Source organism: Triticum dicoccoides, chromosome 2A, assembly GCF_002162155.2.
Source record: "Triticum dicoccoides isolate Atlit2015 ecotype Zavitan chromosome 2A, WEW_v2.0, whole genome shotgun sequence".
Classification (NCBI taxonomy): Eukaryota; Viridiplantae; Streptophyta; class Magnoliopsida; order Poales; family Poaceae; genus Triticum; species Triticum dicoccoides.
This window is the reverse complement of record NC_041382.1, coordinates 342,035,773-342,041,932: the sequence shown is the minus strand read 5'-3', so window position 1 is coordinate 342,041,932 and position 6,160 is coordinate 342,035,773.

Below are 6,160 nucleotides of genomic sequence, written 5' to 3'. Positions count from 1 at the left end.
TCATTTCCATCCCTTCGTATGAGAGAGACGCAATCATATGCGTGGACAAGGTGTACCGGGAACCAGTCACGGCAGAGGCCACGGAAGCCACTAGTCCTTCCAAGGAAAGCAAGAAAAAGAAGAGAGCTAGCAAGGATGCCAGCAAGGAATCCGGGAAGCATGCCTCCTTGGAATGTGTTATGCCTGTTGATGACTTGCCGGAGAGTTCCAATCACTAATCATAGAAAAAAAAATCATTTGTAACAATTGGTTCCTTAATGATAGCAAAAAAATCATTTGTAACAATTGGTTCCTTAATGATAGCAAAAGGATTGGGATGAATACTTATAGATTTGAGATCCACAGTTTCCTTACTAGAGGATTCACCCTTATTTTTAGGAACATGCATAAGCTTGGAAATTTTAGTTGCAGGACTTGAGTATTCTTTATGGAGGAAAAAGTGGTTCCCAAGTTGGTAATAATATTCCCAAGATGGGCATCTCCATAGCTCATTGATTAGCCTCGTTGATGTGATACTTTCTCCCTTTTTTGTCTTCTCCACATAACCCCCATCATTATATTCTATTCCACCCATAGTGCTATATCCATGGCTCACGCTCATGTATTGCGTGAAGGTTTAAAAAAGTTTGAGATTACTAAAGTATGAAACAATTGCTTGGCTTTTTCATCGGGGTTGTGCATGATGAGAGAATTCTTGTGTGACTAAAATGGAGCATGACTAAACTATATGATTTTGTAGGGATGAACTTTCTTTGGCCATGTTATTTTGAGAGGACATAATTGCTTAGTTAGTATGCTTGAAGTATTATTATTTTTATGTCAATATTGAACTTTTATCTTGAATCGTTCGGATCTGAATATTCATACCACAATTAAGAGGAATTACATTGAAATTATGCCAAGTAGCATTCCACATCAAAAATTCTGTTTTTATCATTTACCTACTCGAGGACGAGCAGGAATTAAGCTTGGGGATGCTTTATACGTCTCCAACGTATCTATAATTTTTGATTGTTCCATGCTATATTATATTCTGTTTTGGACATTATTGGGCTTTATTATACACTTTTATATTATTTTTGGGACTAACCTATTAACCGGAGGCCCAGCCCAGAATTGCTGTTTTTTTGCCTATTTCTGAGTTTCGCAGAAAAAGAATATCAAACGGAGTCCAAACGGAATGAAACCTTCGGGAACGTGATTTTCGGAACGAACGTGATCCAGAGGACTTGGACCCTACATCAAGACATCAACTAAGAGGCCACGGGGTAGGGGGCACGCCTACCCCCTGGGCGCGCCCTCCACCCTCGTGGGCCCCCTGTTGCTCCACTGACGTACTCCTTCCTCCTATATATACCTACGTACCCCCAAACTACCAGATACGGAGCCAAAACCCTAATTCCACCACCATAACTTTCTGTATCCACGAGATCCCATCTTGGGGCCTGTTCTGGAGCTCCGCCGGAGGAGGCATCAATCACGGAGGGCTTCTACATAAACACCATAGCCCCTCCGATGAAATGTGAGTAGTTTACCTCAGACCTTCGGGTCCATAGTTATTAGCTAGATGGCTTCTTCTCTCTTTTTGGATTTCAATACAAAGTTCCCCCCTCTCTTGTGGAGATCTATTCGATGTAATCTTCTTTTGCTGTGTGTTTGTTGAGACCGATGAATTGTGGGTCTATGATCAAGTTTATCTATGAAAAATATTTGAAACTTCTCTGAATTCTTTTATGTATGATTGGTTATCTTTGCAAGTCTCTTCGAATTATTAGTTTGGTTTGGCCTACTAGATTGATCTTTCTTGCAATGGGAGAAGTGCTTAGCTTTGGGTTCAATCTTGCGGTGTCCTCTCCCAGTGACAGTATGGGCAGCAAGGCACATATTGTATTGTTGCCATCAAGGATAACAATATGGGGTTTATATCATATTACATGAGTTTATCCCTCTACATCATGTCATCTTTCTTAAAGTGTTACTCTATTTTCTTGAACTTAATAGTCTAGATGCATGCTGGACAGCGGTCGATGTGTGGAGTAATAGTAGTAGATGCAGACAGGAGTCGGTCTACTTGTCTCGGACATGATGCCTATATACATGATCATACCTAGATATTCTCATAACTATGCTCAATTCTGTCAATTGCTCAGCAGTAATTTGTTTACCCACCGTGAATACTTATGCTCTTGAGAGAAGCCACTAGTGAAACCTATGCCCCCCGGGTCTATCTTCCAACATATTAATCTTCCAATACTTAGTTATTTCCTTTGCCATTTATTTTACTTTGCATCTTTATCATAAAAATACCAAAAATATTATCTTATCATATCTATGAGATCTCACTCTCGTAAGTGACCGTGTAGGGATTGACAACCCCTTATCGCGTTGGTTGCGAGGATTTATTTGTTTGTGTAGGTGCGTGGGACTCGTGCGTGGCCTCCTACTGGATTGATACCTTGGTTCTCAAAAACTGAGGGAAATACTTACGCTACTTTGCTGCATCACCCTTTCCTCTTTAAGGGAAAACCAATGCAGTGCTCAAGAGGTAGCAGTTCTCTGCCTCCTGTAGGTGAGGATGAGGATAAGGGAGAGATGGGATGGGCCTAGGTTCTGTAGCACTAGAGCCCATGCGCCTGGCACACTTTTCCCTTTTTTATTTGCTTATGCCTTTCGCTAATGTTTCTATTTAAATGAGCTAGCAAACAATTTTCGTTAATTGTGGAACTTTGCACATAAATCAAACACAACAATGCTAGATGGAACAAAATGTTTGGGGCCATTTGGAGTTGTCTACTGTTTTTGGAAATTGAAAAGGCAAATTTAATTAGTGCCGGACCACTCAAATAATTCCCATGGGCATTTTGGGAATTTAGGTGAGGTTGGTTACAACATTACAAATACTCAATTAGGTTAGTGATCATAATGACATGACCGCCATTAGAGGGAGATCACTGTAGCATGATTCTCGGGGTGTTACAAATCTCTTGCACTACAAGAAATCTCGTCCCGAGATTTGGGAGGTAGAGTTAAGGGGAAATGATTGGTTACGAAATTCTAACTCTCTCGGCCTTGGTTTCTCTTCTCGAAGAAGCTGATCCCTTATGTTCATGTCATCATTTCTCTGCTTCAGGTCACCATGATGAAGTTCTCATCCTTCCTTTAGGATATTCACCGTACTTATGAAAAGATAAGAGGGGAAGCTCTATAATGATTGATTCTAACAAGATTGAGTATCGGACGGTTAACTCAGGGGAAGAAGCATAAAGTATCTCTTGAGTTGACTACAAGAAACACACTGAGAGCATTATAAGAGGGTACGAAGGTTTCAAATGGTTAAGCAATCGTCCGATGCCTGAAGTAGAGTGTGAAGGGGGGTTAGAGCAACGGAACAAGTATTGCGGCTGAAACCAGGATAGATCAACTCTAGGAAGGTGGCTCGTGATCTACATACGAAGCCAAGCATGAGGAAGAACTTTTAGAAACAGGGGTGTACAGGAGAGTCGGGTTTCGATCCTATGGAACTATGGGTTATGGGCCCACCATGTGGGTTAAAACTAGGAAGGGCGCTGACATCTTGCACGGTCATGATAGCAAGGCATGTCAGGGGGTAGTTTGTCAGTTATGTTGGCAACAACGTTGGTACCAAGGGCGAGGGACGAAAAGAACCATTTTCCTGCTCGTTAAGACGAGGCAAACCAATAGGCAAAGTTCTCGTCCATCGGTGGTTATCGACATGTCATCAACAGTAGTAACGAGGTTATACTTGACAGGGTTGTACACCAAGGTGTTTTCATAAGCAGGGAAATATTATTGCTTATTTCATATAGATCACGAGAAAGGTTAAACAAAACAATGGAAGGGAAAGTTGTGATTAGTAGATTAATCAGACCAATGGAAAGGACAAAGTGTTCATACCAGTGTATCAAGAGTATATCTTTCCTAAGGAAAAGTGGAGCCTTATATACATGATAGGGTAATTTATGAGATTTACCCATACAACGGTGTTTGGATAAGTGATCAAGAAACATTTAGCATTGCACCTCTAATGTTCTTGTGGATATTCGGAGTACCAGAGTCATGCTTCGGGATAGCATTGACATGGTCATCAGGTAAAGGTCGGACCTTGGGAACACAAAGGATCCATCGGGAATTTTTAGAACATCCCATGCAATTTTATCCTGGAAAAGATGAGAAGGTGGCCCATTGGTTCAACAGCAATCCATCGACATGTCAAAAAGGATGTATTACCAAAATTATATGACAAGTTTGTGTTGGGGAGAATGCAAGAATGTTGTTGATGATAACACAAATCATCGAGGGGCAAGGATGGTATTTCTCATCATGAACTCGATTGATATCTTAGATCAAGGCAGTATATTGATGGTGATCACGACAAATTTTGTTGAGAGGCTTTATGAAGATTCCATCAAGCAGCAACGACATCAAGCAAAAGGAATGATGAAGCGAAGGCTATTGTAACCACGGATACGACACAAGCTCGGATTGAAGCTTGTTTTTCAAGGTGGAATGATAAGAGGAGGAAGATCGACGTAAGCTTCGCTCATCATCAAAAAGTTGTGCTCCTGGAATAAGGACCAGGTAGAACAGTTAAAATTAGCACGATAATGCTATAGCCGATCAGGCTAGGAATGATGTGACGGAGTATCACTCCAATTAAGAATTTACAAGAGGTAGTGCAATGACACAATATCCTCGAGATAACATGAGGCAATACTTGAAGGTAGATCAAATTAGAGGTTGGATAGGTGAAATGACTTGGAGGAGACAAGTATTTTAACTTGTCCGGGAAATGGAATTAAGGAGAAACTATGGTCAGAACCACGATTATGAATGATCAAACCACTGATACAAGATGAACTTATAACAAGGGGTAAATATTTTTATGAGAAACTTCCATGATAAGTTCTACATCGGGTCCATGGGCATGAACACAAAGGTTCAAGGTCGACTCCCACTTCTTCAATGCATAACCTTTCATTTACTCCTCGGTTTCGAAGAATTTGTAGTGCGAAAGATTTATCTGGTGAAGCATCAGAAGAGTATGACTCACATCTCTTTCGAGTTCACACGTATTAGGGAAGGCATAGGTTCAACCCGTAGGGGTATCTTAGGAACATATACCACTAACTTCCAGAGCATATAACATCAGCTCAATAGCAGATCATGGTTTACAATAAGCAGAGGATACAATTTACCGAAGGCAATATGTATCAGGGGAAGAGCGCATGAGATTTTGAATACGAATGACATTGCCAGATAATAACCCAACAAAGGATTCAGCGGTCCTTAATGGATCTGATGCGAATATCAGTACTCAATCAGAAGAAGGAAAGAATGGGAAGGCATCAGATTATAGAAAGATATGAATAATTCGACATTCAAGTTGAAGGGAACTAGGTGGACAATCAATTACAACACGATTGGCCAAGATCCAACTCATGTCCAGAATGACGTATGAGAAGGAAGGTCAAATTCCAGGGTTCGACTGATGATTGCGAGCAATCATAACATAATGAATCAATAGGCTCAGGATGACAATGACAAAGGATGTTAATGAATATTGTCGGACATATGGATTTAACCATAATGCAGGCAGACAAGACTTTCGGGAGCATTAGGCTGCAGAGGACCTTCGGGCGATCAAATTGCATTCAAAGAATTTTGTGAGAAATATGATCAACTGGGGATGAACGAATCCCCGATAAGTGTAAGGAATTATTCGTATGGTTATTCAGGCGGAAAAGAGCTGCAAGGCAGTCGAAAAAAGGATTCTCGAAAGTATGAGAATACTTTCGGGTATCTTGTAATAACAAGAACAACTAGGTATGGAAGTATGAACGGCAAGGGTACGCAGTTATCCATAAGGATTCAACGGTGTTAAGGGATTGCAAAAGAAATGAACACAAGTTCTTGGGAGTAGACCGGAGAGTATCTTCGAAGTCTTCTGGTGAAGCAGGCAACCATTCGGAATGAATGGGCTCTCCGGGGAAAGTCGTTACGAGAACCTAATGTAGTTAGTAAATTCATTTAACCCGAATAGAAGAGAGAACAGAGTCCCGTAGTATAGACGAGGAATAAAAGATCGTAATACCACCCAATGGCGACATGGGACCGTAAGCCACACAACCATGTTAGTAAA